The sequence below is a fragment of the Camelus bactrianus genome, chromosome 3, assembly GCF_048773025.1.
Source record: "Camelus bactrianus isolate YW-2024 breed Bactrian camel chromosome 3, ASM4877302v1, whole genome shotgun sequence".
NCBI lineage: Eukaryota > Metazoa > Chordata > Mammalia > Artiodactyla > Camelidae > Camelus > Camelus bactrianus.
Window position 1 is genome coordinate 162,619,837 of NC_133541.1, and position 18,522 is coordinate 162,638,358.

Here is an 18,522-nt window from a genome sequence, read left to right on the forward strand (position 1 = left end):
GTGTTCCCAACAAGCTAGGTGAAGGACGGCTTTCACACACACTTATTTCTCAGAACTGAGAAATTGGAGAGACGTTCGTTCACCTAGCACCAAGGGAACGCGTTGCAGGAGACACTTTTTCTCTGCTTTCTCAGTCTGTTTCCTAGTGCCGGTTTGAAGTTCCTGCAGTTTTCACTGTAAAACCGAGTTGGAGCTAGTACCTCCCCATATATATGTAAGAAATGGAGTTTGCAACTGAAAAGAACCTTTGTGTTCCCAACAAGCTAGGTGAAGGACGGCTTTCACACACACTTATCTCTCAGAACTGAGCAAATGGAGAGACGTTCGTTCATCTAGCAACAAGGGAACGGGTTGCAGGAGACACTTTTTCTCTGCTTTCTCAGTCTGTTTCCTAGTGCCGGTTTGAAGTTCCTGCAGTTTTCACGGTAAAACCGATTTGGAACTTGTACCTCCCCATATATATGAAAGGAGTGGAGTTTGCAACTGAAAAGAAACTTTGTGTTCCCAACAAGCTAGGTGAAGGACGGCTTTCTTACACACTTATCTCTCAGAACTGAGCAAGTGGAGAGACGTTCGTTCACCTAGAACCAAGGGAACGGGTTGCAGGAGACACTTTTTCTCTGGTTTCTCAGTCTGTTTCCTACTGCCGGTTTGAAGTTCCTGCAGTTTTCACTGTAAAACAGAGTTGGAGCTAGTACCTCCCCATATATATGTAAGGAATGGAGTTTGCAACTGAAAAGAATCTTTCTGTTCCCAAAAAGCTAGGTGAAGGACGGCTTTCACACACACTTATCTCTCAGAAATGAGCAAGTGGAGAGACGTTCGTTCACCTAGCACCAAGGGAACGGGTTGCAGGAGACACTTTTTCTCTGCTTTCTCAGTCTGTTTCCTAGTGCCGGTTTGAAGTTCCTGCAGTTTTCACTGTAAAACCGAGTTGGAGCTAGTACCTCCCCATATATATGTAAGAAATGGAGTTTGCAACTGAAAAGAAACTTTGTGTTCCCAACAAGCTAGGTGAAGGACGGCTTTCACACACACTTATCTCTCATAACTGAGCAAGTGGAGAGACATTCGTTCACCTAGCACCAAGGGAACGGGTTGCAGGAGACACTTTTTCTCCGCTTTCTCAGTCTGTTTCCTAGTGCCTGTTTGAAGTTCCTGCAGTTTTCACTGTAAAACAGAGTTGGAGCTAGTACCTCCCCATATATATGTATGGAATGGAGTTTGCAACTGAAAAGAAACTTGTGTTCCCAACAAGCCAGTTGAAGAACGGCTTTCACACACACTTATCTCTCAGAACTGAGCAAGTGGAGAGACGTTCGTTCATCTAGCACAAAGGGAACTGTTTGCAGGAGACAGTTTTTCTCTGCTTTCTCAGTCTGTTTCCTAGTGCCGGTTTGAAGTTCCTGCAGTTTTCACTGTAAAACCGTGTTGGAACTAGTACCTACCCATATATATGTATGGAGTGGAGTTTGCAACTGAAAAGAAACTTTGTGTTCCCAACAAGCTAGTTGAAGGACGGCTTTCACACAAACTTATCTCTCAGAACTGAGCAAGTGGAGAGACGTTCGTTCATCTAGCACCAAGGGAACGGGTTGCAGGAGACACTTTTTCTCTGCTTTCTCAGTCTGTTTCCTAGTGCCGGTTTGAAGTTCCTGCAGTTTTCACTGTAAAAGCGAGTTGGAGCTTGTACCTCCCCATATATATGTAAGAAATGGAGTTTGCAACTGAAAAGAACCTTTGTGTTCCCAACAAGCTAGGTGAAGGACGGCTTTCACACACACTTATCTCTCAGAACTGAGCAAATGGAGAGACGTTCGTTCATCTAGCACCAAGGGAACGGGTTGCAGGAGACACTTTTTCTCTGCTTTCTCAGTCTGTTTCCTAGTGCCGGTTTGAAGTTCCTGCAGTTTTCACGGTAAAACCGATTTGGAACTTGTACCTCCCCATATATATGAAAGGAGTGGAGTTTGCAACTGAAAAGAAACTTTGTGTTCCCAACAAGCTAGGTGAAGGACGGCTTTCACACACACTAATCTCTCAGAAATGAGCAAGTGGAGAGACGTTCGTTCACCTAGAACCAAGGGAACGGGTTGCAGGAGACACTTTTTCTCTGGTTTCTCAGTCTGTTTCCTACTGCCGGTTTGAAGTTCCTGCAGTTTTCACTGTAAAACAGAGTTGGAGCTAGTACCTCCCCATATATATGTAAGGAATGGAGTTTGCAACTGAAAAGAATCTTTCTGTTCCCAAAAAGCTAGGTGAAGGACGGCTTTCACACACACTTATCTCTCAGAAATGAGCAAGTGGAGAGACGTTCGTTCACCTAGCACCAAGGGAACGGGTTGCAGGAGACACTTTTTCTCTGCTTTCTCAGTCTGTTTCCTAGTGCCGGTTTGAAGTTCCTGCAGTTTTCACTGTAAAATCGAGTTGGAGCTAGTACCTACCCATATATATTTATGGAATGGAGTTTGCAACTGAAAAGAAACCTTGTGTTCCCAACAAGCTAGTTGAAGGACGGCTTTCACACACACTTATCTCTCAGAACTGAGCAAGTGGAGAGACGTTCGTTCATCTAGCACCAAGGGGACTGGTTGCAGGAGACACATTTTTCTCGGCTTTCTCAGTCTGTTTCCTAGTGCCGGTTTGAAGTTCCTGCAGTTTTCACTGTAAAACAGAGTTGGAGCTAGTACCTCACCATATATATGTATGGAATGGAGTTTGCAACTGGAAAGAAACTTGTGTTCCAAACAAGCCAGGTGAAGGACGGCTTTCACACACACTTATCTCTCAGAACTGAGCAAGTGGAGAGACGTTCGTTCATCTAGCACAAAGGGAACTGTTTGCAGGAGACAGTTTTTCTCTGCTTTCTCAGTCTGTTTCCTAGTGCCGGTTTGAAGTTCCTGCAGTTTTCACTGTAAAACCGTGTTGGAACTAGTACCTACCCATATATATGTATGGAGTGGAGTTTGCAACTGAAAAGAAACTTTGTGTTCCCAACAAGCTAGTTGAAGGACGGCTTTCACACACACTTATCTCTCAGAACTGAGCAAGTGGAGAGACGTTCGTTCATCTAGCACCAAGGGAACGGGTTGCAGGAGACACTTTTTCTCTGCTTTCTCAGTCTGTTTCCTAGTGCCGCTTTGAAGTTCCTGCAGTTTTCAGTGTAAAACCGAGTTGGAGCTAGTACCTCCCCATATATATGTATGGAATGGAGTTTGCAACTGAAAAGAAACTTTGTGTTCCCAACAAGCTAGTTGAAGGACGGCTTTCACACACACACATCTATCAGAACTGAGCAAGTGGAGAGACGTTCGTTCATCTAGCACCAAGGGAACGGGTTGCAGGAGACACTTTTTCTCTGCTTTCTCAGTCTGTTTCCTAGTGCCGGTTTGACGTTCCTGCAGTTTTCACTGTAATACCGAGTTGGAGCTAGTACCTCCCCATATATATGAATGATTTGGAGTTTGCAACTGAAAAGAAACTTTGTGTTCCCAACAAGCTAGGTGAAGGACTGCTTTCACACACAGTTATCTCTCAGAACTGAGCAAGTGGAGAGACATTCGTTTATCTAGCACCAAGGGAACGGGTTGCAGGAGACAATTTTTCTCTGTTTTCTCAGTCTGTTTCCTAGTGCCGGTTTGAAGTTCCTGCAGTTTTCACTGTAAAACCGATTTGGAACTTGTACCTCCTCATATATATGAATGGAGTGGAGTTTGCAACTGAAAAGAAACTTTGTGTTCCCAACAAGCTAGTTGAAGGACGGCTTTCTTACACACTTATCTCTCAGAACTGAGCAAGTGGAGAGACGTTCGTTCACCTAGCACCAAGGGAACGGGTTGCAGGAGACACTTTTTCTCTGGTTTCTCAGTCTTTTTCCTATTGCCGTTTTGAAGTTTCTGCAGTTTTCACTGTAAAACCGTGTTGGAGCTATTACCTCCCCTTATATTTGTATGGAATGGAGTTTGCATCTTAAAAGAAACTTTGTGTTCCCAACAAGCTAGGTGAAGGACGGCTTTCACACACACTTATCTCTCAGAACTGAGCAAGGGGTGAGACGTTCGTTCATCTTGCACGAAGGGAACGGGTTGCAGGAGACACTTTTTCTCTGCTTTCTCAGTCTGTTTCCTAGTGCCGGTTTGAAGTTCCTGCAGTTTTCACTGTAAAATCGATTTGGAACTTGTACCTCCCCATATATATGAATGATTTGGAGTTTGCAACTGAAAAGAAACTTTGTGTTCCCAACAAGCTAGGTGAAGGACGGCTTTCACACACACTTATCTCTCAGAACTGAGCAAGTGGAGAGACGTTCGTTCATCTAGCACCAAGGGAACGGGTTGCAGGAGACACTATTCTCTGCTTTCTCAGTCTGTTTCCTAGTGCCGGTTTGAAGTTCCTGCAGTTTTCACTGTAAAACCGAGTTGGAGCTAGTACCTCCCCATATATATATATGGAATGGAGTTTGCAACTGAAAAAAACTTTGTTTTCCCAACAAGCTAGGTGAAGGACGGCTTTCACACACACTTATCTCTCAGAACTGAGAAAGTGGAGAGACGTTCGTTCATCTTGCACGAAGGGAACGGGTTGCAGGAGACACTTTTTCTCTGCTTTCTCAGTCTGTTTCCTAGTGCCGGTTTGAATTTCCTGCAGTTTTCACTGTAAAACAGAGTTGGAGCTAGTACCTCCCCATATATATGTATGGAATGGAGTTTGCAACTGAAAAGAAACTTGTGTTCCCAACAAGCCAGGTGAAGGACGGCTTTCACACACACTTATCTCTCAGAACTGAGCAAGTGGAGAGACGTTCGTTCATCTAGCACAAAGGGAACTGTTTGCAGGAGACAGTTTTTCTCTGCTTTCTCAGTCTGTTTCCTAGTGCCGGTTTGAAGTTCCTGCAGTTTTCACTGTAAAACCGTGTTGGAACTAGTACCTACCCATATATATGTATGGAGTGGAGTTTGCAACTGAAAAGAAACTTTGTGTTCCCAACAAGCTAGTTGAAGGACGGCTTTCACACACACTTATCTCTCAGAACTTAGCAAGTGGAGAGACGTTCGTTCATCTAGCACCAAGGGAACGGGTTGCAGGAGACACTTTTTCTCTGCTTTCTCAGTCTGTTTCCTAGTGCCGGTTTGAAGTTCCTGCAGTTTTCACTGTAAAACCGAGTTGGAGCTAGTACCTCCCCATATATATGTAAGAAATGGAGTTTGCAACTGAAAAGAAACATTGTGTTCCCAACAAGCTAGGTGAAGGACGGCTTTCACACACACTTATCTCTCAGAACTGAGCAAGAGGAGAGACGTTCGTTCATCTAGCACCAAGGCAACGGGTTGCAGGAGATACTTTTTCTCTGGTTTCTCAGTCTGTTTCCTACTGCCGGTTTGAAGTTCCTGCAGTTTTCACTGTAAAACAGATTTGGAGCTAGTACCTCCCCATATATATGTAAGGAATGGAGTTTGCAACTGAAAAGAAACTTTGTGTTCCCAACAAGCTAGGTGAAGGACCGCTATCACACACACTTATCTCTCAGAACTGAGCAAGTGGAGAGACGTTCGTTCATCTAGCACCAAGGGAACTGGTTGCAGGAGACTGTTTTTCTCTGCTTTCTCAGTCTGTTTCCTAGTGCCGGTTTGAAGTTCCTGCAGTTTTCACTGTAAAACCGTGTTGGAACTAGTACCTCCCCATATATATGTATGGAATGGAGTTTGCAACTGAAAAGAAACTTGTGTTCCCAACAAGCCAGGTGAAGGACGGCTTTCACACACACTTATCTCTCAGAACTGAGCAAGTGGAGAGACGTTCGTTCATCTAGCACAAAGGGAAGTGTTTGCAGGAGACACTTTTTCTCTGCTTTCTCAGTCTGTTTCCTAGTGCCGGTTTGAAGTTCCTGCAGTTTTCACTGTAAAATCGATTTGGAACTTGTACCTCCCCATATATATGAATGATTTGGAGTTTGCAACTGAAAAGAAACTTTGTGTTCCCAACAAGCTAGGTGAAGGACGGCTTTCACACACACTTATCTCTCAGAACTGAGCAAGTGGAGAGACGTTCGTTCATCTAGCACCAAGGGAACGGGTTGCAGGAGACACTATTCTCTGCTTTCTCAGTCTGTTTCCTAGTGCCGGTTTGAAGTTCCTGCAGTTTTCACTGTAAAACCGAGTTGGAGCTAGTACCTCCCCATATATATGTAAGAAATGGAGTTTGCAACTGGAAAGAAACTTTGTGTTCCCAACAAGCTAGGTGAAGGACGGCTTTAACACACACTTATCTCTCAGAACTGAGCAAGTGGAGAGACGTTCGTTCATCTAGCACAAAGGGAAGTGTTTGCAGGAGACACTTTTTCTCTGCTTTCTCAGTCTGTTTCCTAGTGCCGGTTTGAAGTTCCTGCAGTTTTCACTGTTAAACCATGTTGGAGCTAGTACCTCCCCATATATATGTAAGGAAAGTAGTTTGCAACTGAAAAGAAACTTTGTGTTCCCAACAAGCTAGGTGAAGGACGGCTTTCACACACAGTTATCTCTCAGAACTGAGCAAGTGGAGAGACGTTCGTTCATCTAGCACCAAGGGAACGGGTTGCAGGAGACACTTTTTCTCTGCTTTCTCAGTCTGTTTCCTAGTGCCGGTTTGAAGTTCCTGCAGTTTTCACTGTAAAACAGAGTTGGAGCTAGTACCTCCCCATATATATGTATGGAATGGATTTTGCAACTGAAAAGAAACTTTATGTTCCCAACAAGCTAGGTAATGGACGGCTTTCACACACACTTATCTCTCAGAACTGAGCAAGTGGAGAGACGTTCGTTCACCTAGCGCCAATGGAACGGGTTGCAGGAGAAACTTTTTCTCTGCTTTCTCAGTCTGTTTCCTAGTGCCGGTATGAAGTTCCTGCAGTTTTCACTGTAAAACCGAGTTGGATCTAGAACCTCCCCATATATATGTATGGAATGGAGTTTGCAACTGAAAAGAAACTTTGTGTTCCCAACAAGCTAGGTGGAGGACGGCTTTCACACACACTTATTTCTCAGAACTGAGCAAGAGGAGAGACGTTCGTTCATCTAGCACCTAGGCAACGGGTTGCAGGAGACACTTTTTCTCTGCTTTCTCAGTCTGTTTCCTAGTGCCGGTTAGAAGTTCCTACAGTTTTCACTGTAAAACCGAGGTGGATCAAGTACCTCCCCTTATATATATATGGAATGGAGTTTGCAACAGAAAAAAACTTTGTGTTCCCAACAAGCTAGGTGGAGGACGGCTTTCACACACACTTATCTCTCAGAACTGAGAAAGTGGAGAGACGTTCGTTCATCTTGCACGAAGGGAACGGGTTGCAGGAGACACTTTTTCTCTGCTTTCTCAGTCTGTTTCCTAGTGCCGGTTTGAATTTCCTGCAGTTTTCACTGTAAAACAGAGTTGGAGCTAGTACCTCCCCATATATATGTATGGAATGGAGTTTGCAACTGAAAAGAAACTTGTGTTCCCAACAAGCCAGGTGAAGGACGGCTTTCACACACACTTATCTCTCAGAACTGAGCAAGTGGAGAGACGTTCGTTCATCTAGCACAAAGGGAACTGTTTGCAGGAGACAGTTTTTCTCTGCTTTCTCAGTCTGTTTCCTAGTGCCGGTTTGAAGTTCCTGCAGTTTTCACTGTAAAACCGTGTTGGAACTAGTACCTACCCATATATATGTATGGAGTGGAGTTTGCAACTGAAAAGAAACTTTGTGTTCCCAACAAGCTAGTTGAAGGACGGCTTTCACACACACTTATCTCTCAGAACTTAGCAAGTGGAGAGACGTTCGTTCATCTAGCACCAAGGGAACGGGTTGCAGGAGACACTTTTTCTCTGCTTTCTCAGTCTGTTTCCTAGTGCCGGTTTGAAGTTCCTGCAGTTTTCACTGTAAAACCGAGTTGGAGCTAGTACCTCCCCATATATATGTAAGAAATGGAGTTTGCAACTGAAAAGAAACATTGTGTTCCCAACAAGCTAGGTGAAGGACGGCTTTCACACACACTTATCTCTCAGAACTGAGCAAGAGGAGAGACGTTCGTTCATCTAGCACCAAGGCAACGGGTTGCAGGAGATACTTTTTCTCTGGTTTCTCAGTCTGTTTCCTACTGCCGGTTTGAAGTTCCTGCAGTTTTCACTGTAAAACAGATTTGGAGCTAGTACCTCCCCATATATATGTAAGGAATGGAGTTTGCAACTGAAAAGAAACTTTGTGTTCCCAACAAGCTAGGTGAAGGCCCGCTATCACACACACTTATCTCTCAGAACTGAGCAAGTGGAGAGACGTTCGTTCATCTAGCACCAAGGGAACGGGTTGCAGGAGACACTTTTTCTCTGCTTTCTCAGTCTGTTTCCTAGTGCCGGTTTGAAGTTCCTGCAGTTTTCACTGTAAAACAGAGTTGGAGCTAGTACCTCCCCATATATATGTATGGAATGGATTTTGCAACTGAAAAGAAACTTTATGTTCCCAACAAGCTAGGTAATGGACGGCTTTCACACACACTTATCTCTCAGAACTGAGCAAGTGGAGAGACGTTCGTTCACCTAGCGCCAATGGAACGGGTTGCAGGAGAAACTTTTTCTCTGCTTTCTCAGTCTGTTTCCTAGTGCCGGTATGAAGTTCCTGCAGTTTTCACTGTAAAACCGAGTTGGATCTAGAACCTCCCCATATATATGTATGGAATGGAGTTTGCAACTGAAAAGAAACTTTGTGTTCCCAACAAGCTAGGTGGAGGACGGCTTTCACACACACTTATTTCTCAGAACTGAGCAAGAGGAGAGACGTTCGTTCATCTAGCACCTAGGCAACGGGTTGCAGGAGACACTTTTTCTCTGCTTTCTCAGTCTGTTTCCTAGTGCCGGTTAGAAGTTCCTACAGTTTTCACTGTAAAACCGAGGTGGATCAAGTACCTCCCCTTATATATATATGGAATGGAGTTTGCAACTGAAAAAAACTTTGTGTTCCCAACAAGCTAGGTGGAGGACGGCTTTCACACACACTTATCTCTCAGAACTGAGAAAGTGGAGAGACGTTCGTTCATCTTGCACGAAGGGAACGGGTTGCAGGAGACACTTTTTCTCTGCTTTCTCAGTCTGTTTCCTAGTGCCGGTTTGAATTTCCTGCAGTTTTCACTGTAAAACAGAGTTGGAGCTAGTACCTCCCCATATATATGTATGGAATGGAGTTTGCAACTGAAAAGAAACTTGTGTTCCCAACAAGCCAGGTGAAGGACGGCTTTCACACACACTTATCTCTCAGAACTGAGCAAGTGGAGAGACGTTCGTTCATCTAGCACAAAGGGAACTGTTTGCAGGAGACAGTTTTTCACTGCTTTCTCAGTATGTTTCCTAGTGCCGGTTTGAAGTTCCTGCAGTTTTCACTGTAAAATCGATTTGGAACTTGTACCTCCCCATATATATGAATGATTTGGAGTTTGCAACTGAAAAGAAACTTTGTGTTCCCAACAAGCTTGGTGAAGGACGGCTTTCACACACACTTATCTCTCAGAACTGAGCAAGTGGAGAGACGTTCGTTCATCTAGCACCAAGGGAACGGGTTGCAGGAGACACTATTCTCTGCTTTCTCAGTCTGTTTCCTAGTGCCGGTTTGAAGTTCCTGCAGTTTTCACTGTAAAACCGAGTTGGAGCTAGTACCTCCCCATATATATGTAAGAAATGGAGTTTGCAACTGGAAAGAAACTTTGTGTTCCCAACAAGCTAGGTGAAGGACGGCTTTAACACACACTTATCTCTCAGAACTGAGCAAGTGGAGAGACGTTCGTTCATCTAGCACAAAGGGAAGTGTTTGCAGGAGACACTTTTTCTCTGCTTTCTCAGTCTGTTTCCTAGTGCCGGTTTGAAGTTCCTGCAGTTTTCACTGTTAAACCATGTTGGAGCTAGTACCTCCCCATATATATGTAAGGAAAGTAGTTTGCAACTGAAAAGAAACTTTGTGTTCCCAACAAGCTAGGTGAAGGACGGCTTTCACACACAGTTATCTCTCAGAACTGAGCAAGTGGAGAGACGTTCGTTCATCTAGCACCAAGGGAACGGGTTGCAGGAGACACTTTTTCTCTGCTTTCTCAGTCTGTTTCCTAGTGCCGGTTTGAAGTTCCTGCAGTTTTCACTGTAAAACAGAGTTGGAGCTAGTACCTCCCCATATATATGTATGGAATGGATTTTGCAACTGAAAAGAAACTTTATGTTCCCAACAAGCTAGGTAATGGACGGCTTTCACACACACTTATCTCTCAGAACTGAGCAAGTGGAGAGACGTTCGTTCACCTAGCGCCAATGGAACGGGTTGCAGGAGAAACTTTTTCTCTGCTTTCTCAGTCTGTTTCCTAGTGCCGGTATGAAGTTCCTGCAGTTTTCACTGTAAAACCGAGTTGGATCTAGAACCTCCCCATATATATGTATGGAATGGAGTTTGCAACTGAAAAGAAACTTTGTGTTCCCAACAAGCTAGGTGGAGGACGGCTTTCACACACACTTATTTCTCAGAACTGAGCAAGAGGAGAGACGTTCGTTCATCTAGCACCTAGGCAACGGGTTGCAGGAGACACTTTTTCTCTGCTTTCTCAGTCTGTTTCCTAGTGCCGGTTAGAAGTTCCTACAGTTTTCACTGTAAAACCGAGGTGGATCAAGTACCTCCCCTTATATATATATGGAATGGAGTTTGCAACTGAAAAAAACTTTGTGTTCCCAACAAGCTAGGTGGAGGACGGCTTTCACACACACTTATCTCTCAGAACTGAGAAAGTGGAGAGACGTTCGTTCATCTTGCACGAAGGGAACGGGTTGCAGGAGACACTTTTTCTCTGCTTTCTCAGTCTGTTTCCTAGTGCCGGTTTGAATTTCCTGCAGTTTTCACTGTAAAACAGAGTTGGAGCTAGTACCTCCCCATATATATGTATGGAATGGAGTTTGCAACTGAAAAGAAACTTGTGTTCCCAACAAGCCAGGTGAAGGACGGCTTTCACACACACTTATCTCTCAGAACTGAGCAAGTGGAGAGACGTTCGTTCATCTAGCACAAAGGGAACTGTTTGCAGGAGACAGTTTTTCTCTGCTTTCTCAGTCTGTTTCCTAGTGCCGGTTTGAAGTTCCTGCAGTTTTCACTGTAAAACCGTGTTGGAACTAGTACCTCCCCATATATATGTATGGAATGGAGTTTGCAACTGAAAAGAAACTTTGTGTTCCCAACAAGCTAGTTGAAGGACGGCTTTCACACACACTTATCTCTCAGAACTGAGCAAGTGGAGAGACGTTCGTTCATCTAGCACCAAGGGAACGGGTTGCAGGAGACACTTTTTCTCTGCTTTCTCAGTCTGTTTCCTAGTGCCGGTTTGAAGTTCCTGCAGTTTTCACTGTAAAACCGAGTTGGAGCTAGTACCTCCCCATATATATGTAAGAAATGGAGTTTGCAACTGAAAAGAAACATTGTGTTCCCAACAAGCTAGGTGAAGGACGGCTTTGACACACACTTATCTCTCAGAACTGAGCAAGAGGAGAGACGTTCGTTCATCTAGCACCAAGGCAACGGGTTGCAGGAGATACTTTTTCTCTGGTTTCTCAGTCTGTTTCCTACTGCCGGTTTGAAGTTCCTGCAGTTTTCACTGTAAAACAGATTTGGAGCTAGTACCTCCCCATATATATGTAAGGAATGGAGTTTGCAACTGAAAAGAAACTTTGTGTTCCCAACAAGCTAGGTGAAGGACCGCTTTCACACACACTTATCTCTCAGAACTGAGCAAGTGGAGAGACGTTCGTTCATCTAGCACCAAGGGAACTGGTTGCAGGAGACTGTTTTTCTCTGCTTTCTCAGTCTGTTTCCTAGTGCCGGTTTGAAGTTCCTGCAGTTTTCACTGTAAAACCGTGTTGGAACTAGTACCTACCCATATATATGTATGGAGTGGAGTTTGCAACTGAAAAGAAACTTTGTGTTCCCAACAAGCTAGGTGAAGGACGGCTTTCACACACACATATCTCTCAGAACTGAGCAATTGGAGAGACGTTCGTTCATCTAGCACCAAGGGAACGGGTTGCAGGAGACACTTTTTCTCTGCTTTCTCAGTCTGTGTCCTAGTGCCGGTTTGAAGTTCCTGCAGTTTTCACTGTAAAACCGAGTTGGAGCTAGTACTTACCCATATATATGTAAGGAATGGAGTTTGCAACTGAAAAGAATCTTTGTGTTCCCAACAAGCTAGGTGAAGGACGGCTTTCACACACACTTATCTCTCAGAACTGAGCAAGTGGAGAGACGTTCGTTCATCTAGCACCAAGGGAACGGGTTGCAGGAGACACTTTTTCTCTGCTTTCTCAGTCTGTTTCCTAGTGCCGGTTTGAAGTTCCTGCAGTTTTCACGGTAAAACCGATTTGGAACTTGTACCTCCCCATATATATGAAAGGAGTGGAGTTTGCAACTGAAAAGAAACTTTGTGTTCCCAACAAGCTAGGCGAAGGACGGCTTTCACACACACTAATCTCTCAGAAATGAGCAAGTGGAGAGACGTTCGTTCACCTAGAACCAAGGGAACGGGTTGCAGGAGACACTTTTTCTTTGCTTTCTCAGTCTGTTTCCTACTGCCGGTTTGAAGTTCCTGCAGTTTTCAATGTAAACCGAGGTGGAGCTAGTACCTCCCCATATATATGTATGGAATGGAGTTTGCATCTGAAAAGAAACTTTGTGTTCCCAACAAGCTAGGTGAAGGACGGCTTTCACACACAATTATCTCTCAGAACTGAGCAAGTGGAGAGACGTTCGTTCATCTAGCACCAAGGGAACGGGTTGCAGGAGACACTTTTTCTCTGCTTTCTCAGTCTGTTTCCTAATGCCGGTTGGAAGTTCCTGCAGTTTTCACTGTAAAATCGAGTTAGAGCTCGTACCTCCCCATATATTTGTATGGAATGGAGTTTGCAACTGAAAAGAATCTATGTGTTCCCAACAAGCTAGGTGAAGGTCGGCTTTCACACACACGTATCTCTCAGAACTGAGTATGTGGAGAGTCGTTCTTTCATCTAGCACCAGGGGAACGGTTTGAAGGAGACACTTTTTCTCTGCTTTCTCAGTCTGTTTCCTAGTGCCGGTTTGAAGTTCCTGCAGTTTTCACTGTAAAACAGAGTTGTAGCTAGTACCTCCCCATATATATGTATGGAATGGATTTTGCAACTGGAAAGAAACTTTATGTTCCCAACAAGCTAGGTAATGGACGGCTTTCACACACACATATCTCTCAGAACTGAGCAAGTGGAGAGACGTTCGTTCACCTAGCACCAATGGAACGGGTTGCAGGAGAAACATTTTCTCTGCTTTCTCAGTCTGTTTCCTAGTGCCGGTATGAAGTTCCTGCAGTTTTCACTGTAAATCCGAGTTGGATCTAGAACCTCCCCATATATATGTATGGAATGGAGTTTGCAACTGAAAAGAAACTTTGTGTTCCCAACAAGCTAGGTGAAGGACGGCTTTCACACACACTTATCTCTCAGAACTGAGCAAGTGGAGAGACGTTCGTTCATCTAGCACCAAGTTAACTGGTTGCAGGAGACACTATTTCTCTGCTTTCTCAGTCTGTGTCCTAGTGCCGGTTTGAAGTTCCTGCAGTTTTCACTGTAAAACCGAGGTGGAGCTAGTACCTCCGCATATATATGTATGGAATGGAGTTTGCATCTGAAAAGAAACTTTGTGTTCCCAACAAGCTAGGTGAAGGACGGCTTTCACACACACTTATCTCTCAGAACTGAGCAAGTGGAAGACGTTCTTTCATCTAGCACCAAGGGAACGGGTTGCAGGATACACTTTTTCTCTGCTTTCTCAGTCTGTTTCCTAGTGCCGGTTTGATGTTCCTGCAGTTTTCACTGTAAAACAGAGTTGGAGCTACTACCTCCCCATATATATGTATGGAATGGAGTTTGCAACTGAAAAGAAACTTGTGTTCCCAACAAGCCAGCTGAAGGACGGCTTTCACACACACTTATCTCTCAGAAGTGAGCAAGTGGAGAGACGTTCGTTCATCTTGCACGAAGGGAACGGGTTGCAGGAGACACTTTTTCTCTGCTTTCTCTGTCTGTTTCCTAATGCCGGTTGGAAGTTCCTGCAGTTTTCACTGTAAAACCGAGTTGGAGCTAGTACCTGCCCATATATATGTATGTAATGGAGTTTGCAACTGAAAAGAAACTTTGTGTTCCCAACAAGCTAGGTGAAGGACATCTTTCACACACAATTATCTCTCAGAACTGAGCAAGTGGAGAGACGTTCGTTCATCTTGCACGAAGGGAACGGGTTGCAGGAGACACTTTTTCTCTGATTTCTTAGTCTGTTTCCTAGTGCCGGTTTGAAGTTCCTGCAGTTTTCACTGTAAAATCGATTTGGAACTTGTACCTCCCCATATATATGAATGGATTGGAGTTTGCAACTGAAAGAAACTTTGTGTTCCCAACAAGCTAGGTGAAGGAAGGCTTTCACACACACTTATCTCTCAGAACTGAGCAAGTGGGAGACGTTCTTTCATCTAGCACCAAGGGAACGGGTTGCAGGATACACTTTTTCTCTGCCTTCTCAGTCTGTTTCCTAGTGCCGGTTTGAAGTTCCTGCAGTTTTCACTGTAAAACCGTGTTGGAACTTGTACCTCCCCATATATATGTATGGAGTGGAGTTTGCAACTGAAAAGAAACTTTGTGTTCCCAACAAGCTAGTTGAAGGACGGCTTTCACACACACTTATCTCTCAGAACTGAGCAAGTGGAGAGACGTTCGTTCATCTAGCACCAAGGGAACGGGTTGCAGGAGACACTTTTTCTCTGCTTTCTCAGTCTGTTTCCTAGTGCCGGTTTGAAGTTCCTGCAGTTTTCACTGTAAAATCGAGTTAGAGCTCGTACCTCCCCATATATTTGTATGGAATGGAGTTTGCAACTGAAAAGAATCTATGTGTTCCCAACAAGCTAGGTGAAGGACGGCTTTCACACACACGTATCTCTCAGAACTGAGTATGTGGAGAGTCGTTCTTTCATCTAGCACCAGGGGAACGTGTTGAAGGAGACACTTTTTTCTGCTTTCTCAGTCTGTTTCCTAGTGCCGGTTTGAAGTTCCTGCAGTTTTCACTGTAAAACAGAGTTGTAGCTAGTACCTCCCCATATATATGTATGGAATGGATTTTGCAACTGGAAAGAAACTTTATGTTCCCAACAAGCTAGGTAATGGACGGCTTTCACACACACTTATCTCTCAGAACTGAGCAAGTGGAGAGACGTTCGTTCACCTAGCACCAATGGAACGGGTTGCAGGAGAAACATTTTCTCTGCTTTCTCAGTCTGTTTCCTAGTGCCGGTATGAAGTTCCTGCAGTTTTCACTGTAAATCCGAGTTGGATCTAGAACCTCCCCATATATATGTATGGAATGGAGTTTGCAACTGAAAAGAAACTTTGTGTTCCCAACAAGCTAGGTGAAGGACGGCTTTCACACACACTTATCTCTCAGAACTGAGCAAGTGGAGAGACGTTCGTTCATCTAGCACCAAGTTAACTGGTTGCAGGAGACACTATTTCTCTGCTTTCTCAGTCTGTTTCCTAGTGCCAGTTTGAAGTTCCTGCAGTTTTCACTGTAAAACCGAGGTGGAGCTAGTACCTCCGCATATATATGTATGGAATGGAGTTTGCATCTGAAAAGAAACTTTGTGTTCCCAACAAGCTAGGTGAAGGACGGCTTTCACACACACTTATCTCTCAGAACTGAGCAAGTGGAAGACGTTCTTTCATCTAGCACCAAGGGAACGGGTTGCAGGATACACTTTTTCTCTGCTTTCTCAGTCTGTTTCCTAGTGCCGGTTTGAAGTTCCTGCAGTTTTCACTGTAAAACAGAGTTGGAGCTACTACCTCCCCATATATATGTATGGAATGGAGTTTGCAACTGAAAAGAAACTTGTGTTCCCAACAAGCCAGCTGAAGGACGGCTTTCACACACACTTATCTCTCAGAAGTGAGCAAGTGGAGAGACGTTCGTTCATCTTGCACGAAGGGAACGGGTTGCAGGAGAAACTATTACTCTGCTTTCTCTGTCTGTTTCCTAATGCCGGTTGGAAGTTCCTGCAGTTTTCACTGTAAAACCGAGTTGGAACTTGTACCTCCCCATATATATGAATGGATTGGAGTTTGCAACTGAAAGAAACTTTGTGTTCCCAACAAGCTAGGTGAAGGAAGGCTTTCACACACACTTATCTCTCAGAACTGAGCAAGTGGGAGACGTTCTTTCATCTAGCACCAAGGGAACGGGTTGCAGGAGACACTTTTTCTCTGCCTTCTCAGTCTGTTTCCTAGTGCCGGTTTGAAGTTCCTGCAGTTTTCACTGTAAAACCGTGTTGGAACTTGTACCTCCCCATATATATGTATGGAGTGGAGTTTGCAACTGAAAAGAAACTTTGTGTTCCCAACAAGCTAGTTGAAGGACGGCTTTCACACACACTTATCTCTCAGAACTGAGCAAGTGGAGAGACGTTCGTTCATCTAGCACCAAGGGAACGGGTTGCAGGAGACACTTTTTCTCTGCTTTCTCAGTCTGTTTCCTAGTGCCGGTTTGAAGTTCCTGCAGTTTTCACTGTAAAACCGAGTTGGAGCTAGTACCTCCCCATGTATATGTAAGAAATGGAGTTTGCAACTGAAAAGAAACATTGTGTTCCCAACAAGCTAGGTGAAGGACGGCTTTCACACACACTTATCTCTCAGAACTGAGCAAGAGGAGAGACGTTCGTTCATCTAGCACCAAGGCAACGGGTTGCAGGAGATACTTTTTCTCTGGTTTCTCAGTCTGTTTCCTACTGCCGGTTTGAAGTTCCTGCAGTTTTCACTGTAAAACAGATTTGGAGCTAGTACCTCCCCATATATATGTAAGGAATGGAGTTTGCAACTGAAAAGAAACTTTGTGTTCCCAACAAGCTAGGTGAAGGACCGCTTTCACACACACTTATCTCTCAGAACTGAGCAAGTGGAGAGACGTTCGTTCATCTAGCACCAAGGGAACTGGTTGCAGGAGACTGTTTTTCTCTGCTTTCTCAGTCTGTTTCCTAGTGCCGGTTTGAAGTTCCTGCAGTTTTCACTGTAAAACCGTGTTGGAACTAGTACCTCCCCATATATATGTATGGAATGGAGTTTGCAACTGAAAAGAAACTTGTGTTCCCAACAAGCCAGGTGAAGGACGGCTTTCACACACACTTATCTCTCAGAACTGAGCAAGTGGAGAGACGTTCGTTCATCTAGCACAAAGGGAACTGTTTGCAGGAGACACTTTTTCTCTGCTTTCTCAGTCTGTTTCCTAGTACCGGTTTGAAGTTCCTGCAGTTTTCACTGTAAAACCGTGTTGGAACTAGTACCTCCCCATATATATGAATGATTTGGAGTTTGCAACTGAAAAGAAACTTTGTGTTCCCAACAAGCTAGTTGAAGGACGGCTTTCACACACACTTATCTCTCAGAACTGAGCAAGTGGAGAGACGTTCGTTCATCTAGCACCAAGGGAACGGGTTGCAGGAGACACTTTTTCTCTGCTTTCTCAGTCTGTTTCCTAGTGCCGGTTTGAAGTTCCTGCAGTTTTCACTGTAAAACCGAGTTGGAGCTAGTACCTCCCCATATATATGTAAGAAATGGAGTTTGCAACTGAAAAGAAACATTGTGTTCCCAACAAGCTAGGTGAAGGACGGCTTTCACACACACTTATCTCTCAGAACTGAGCAAGAGGAGAGACGTTCGTTCATCTAGCACCAAGGCAACGGGTTGCAGGAGATACTTTTTCTCTGGTTTCTCAGTCTGTTTCCTACTGCCGGTTTGAAGTTCCTGCAGTTTTCACTGTAAAACAGATTTGGAGCTAGTACCTCCCCATATATATGTAAGGAATGGAGTTTGCAACTGAAAAGAAACTTTGTGTTCCCAACAAGCTAGGTGAAGGACCGCTTTCACACACACTTATCTCTCAGAACTGAGCAAGTGGAGAGACGTTCGTTCATCTAGCACCAAGGGAACTGGTTGCAGGAGACTGTTTTTCTCTGCTTTCTCAGTCTGTTTCCTAGTGCCGGTTTGAAGTTCCTGCAGTTTTCACTGTAAAACCGTGTTGGAACTAGTACCTCCCCATATATATGTATGGAATGGAGTTTGCAACTGAAAAGAAACTTGTGTTCCCAACAAGCCAGGTGAAGGACGGCTTTCACACACACTTATCTCTCAGAACTGAGCAAGTGGAGAGACGTTCGTTCATCTAGCACCAAGGGAACGGGTTGCAGGAGACACTTTTTCTCTGCTTTCTCAGTCTGTTTCCTAGTGCCGGTTTGAAGTTCCTGCAGTTTTCACTGTAAAATCGATTTGGAACTTGTACCTCCCCATATATATGAATGATTTGGAGTTTGCAACTGAAAAGAAACTTTGTGTTCCCAACAAGCTAGGTGAAGGACGGCTTTCACACACATTTATCTCTCAGAACTGAGCAAGTGGAGAGACGTTCGTTCATCTAGCACCAAGGGAACGGGTTGCAGGAGACACTATTCT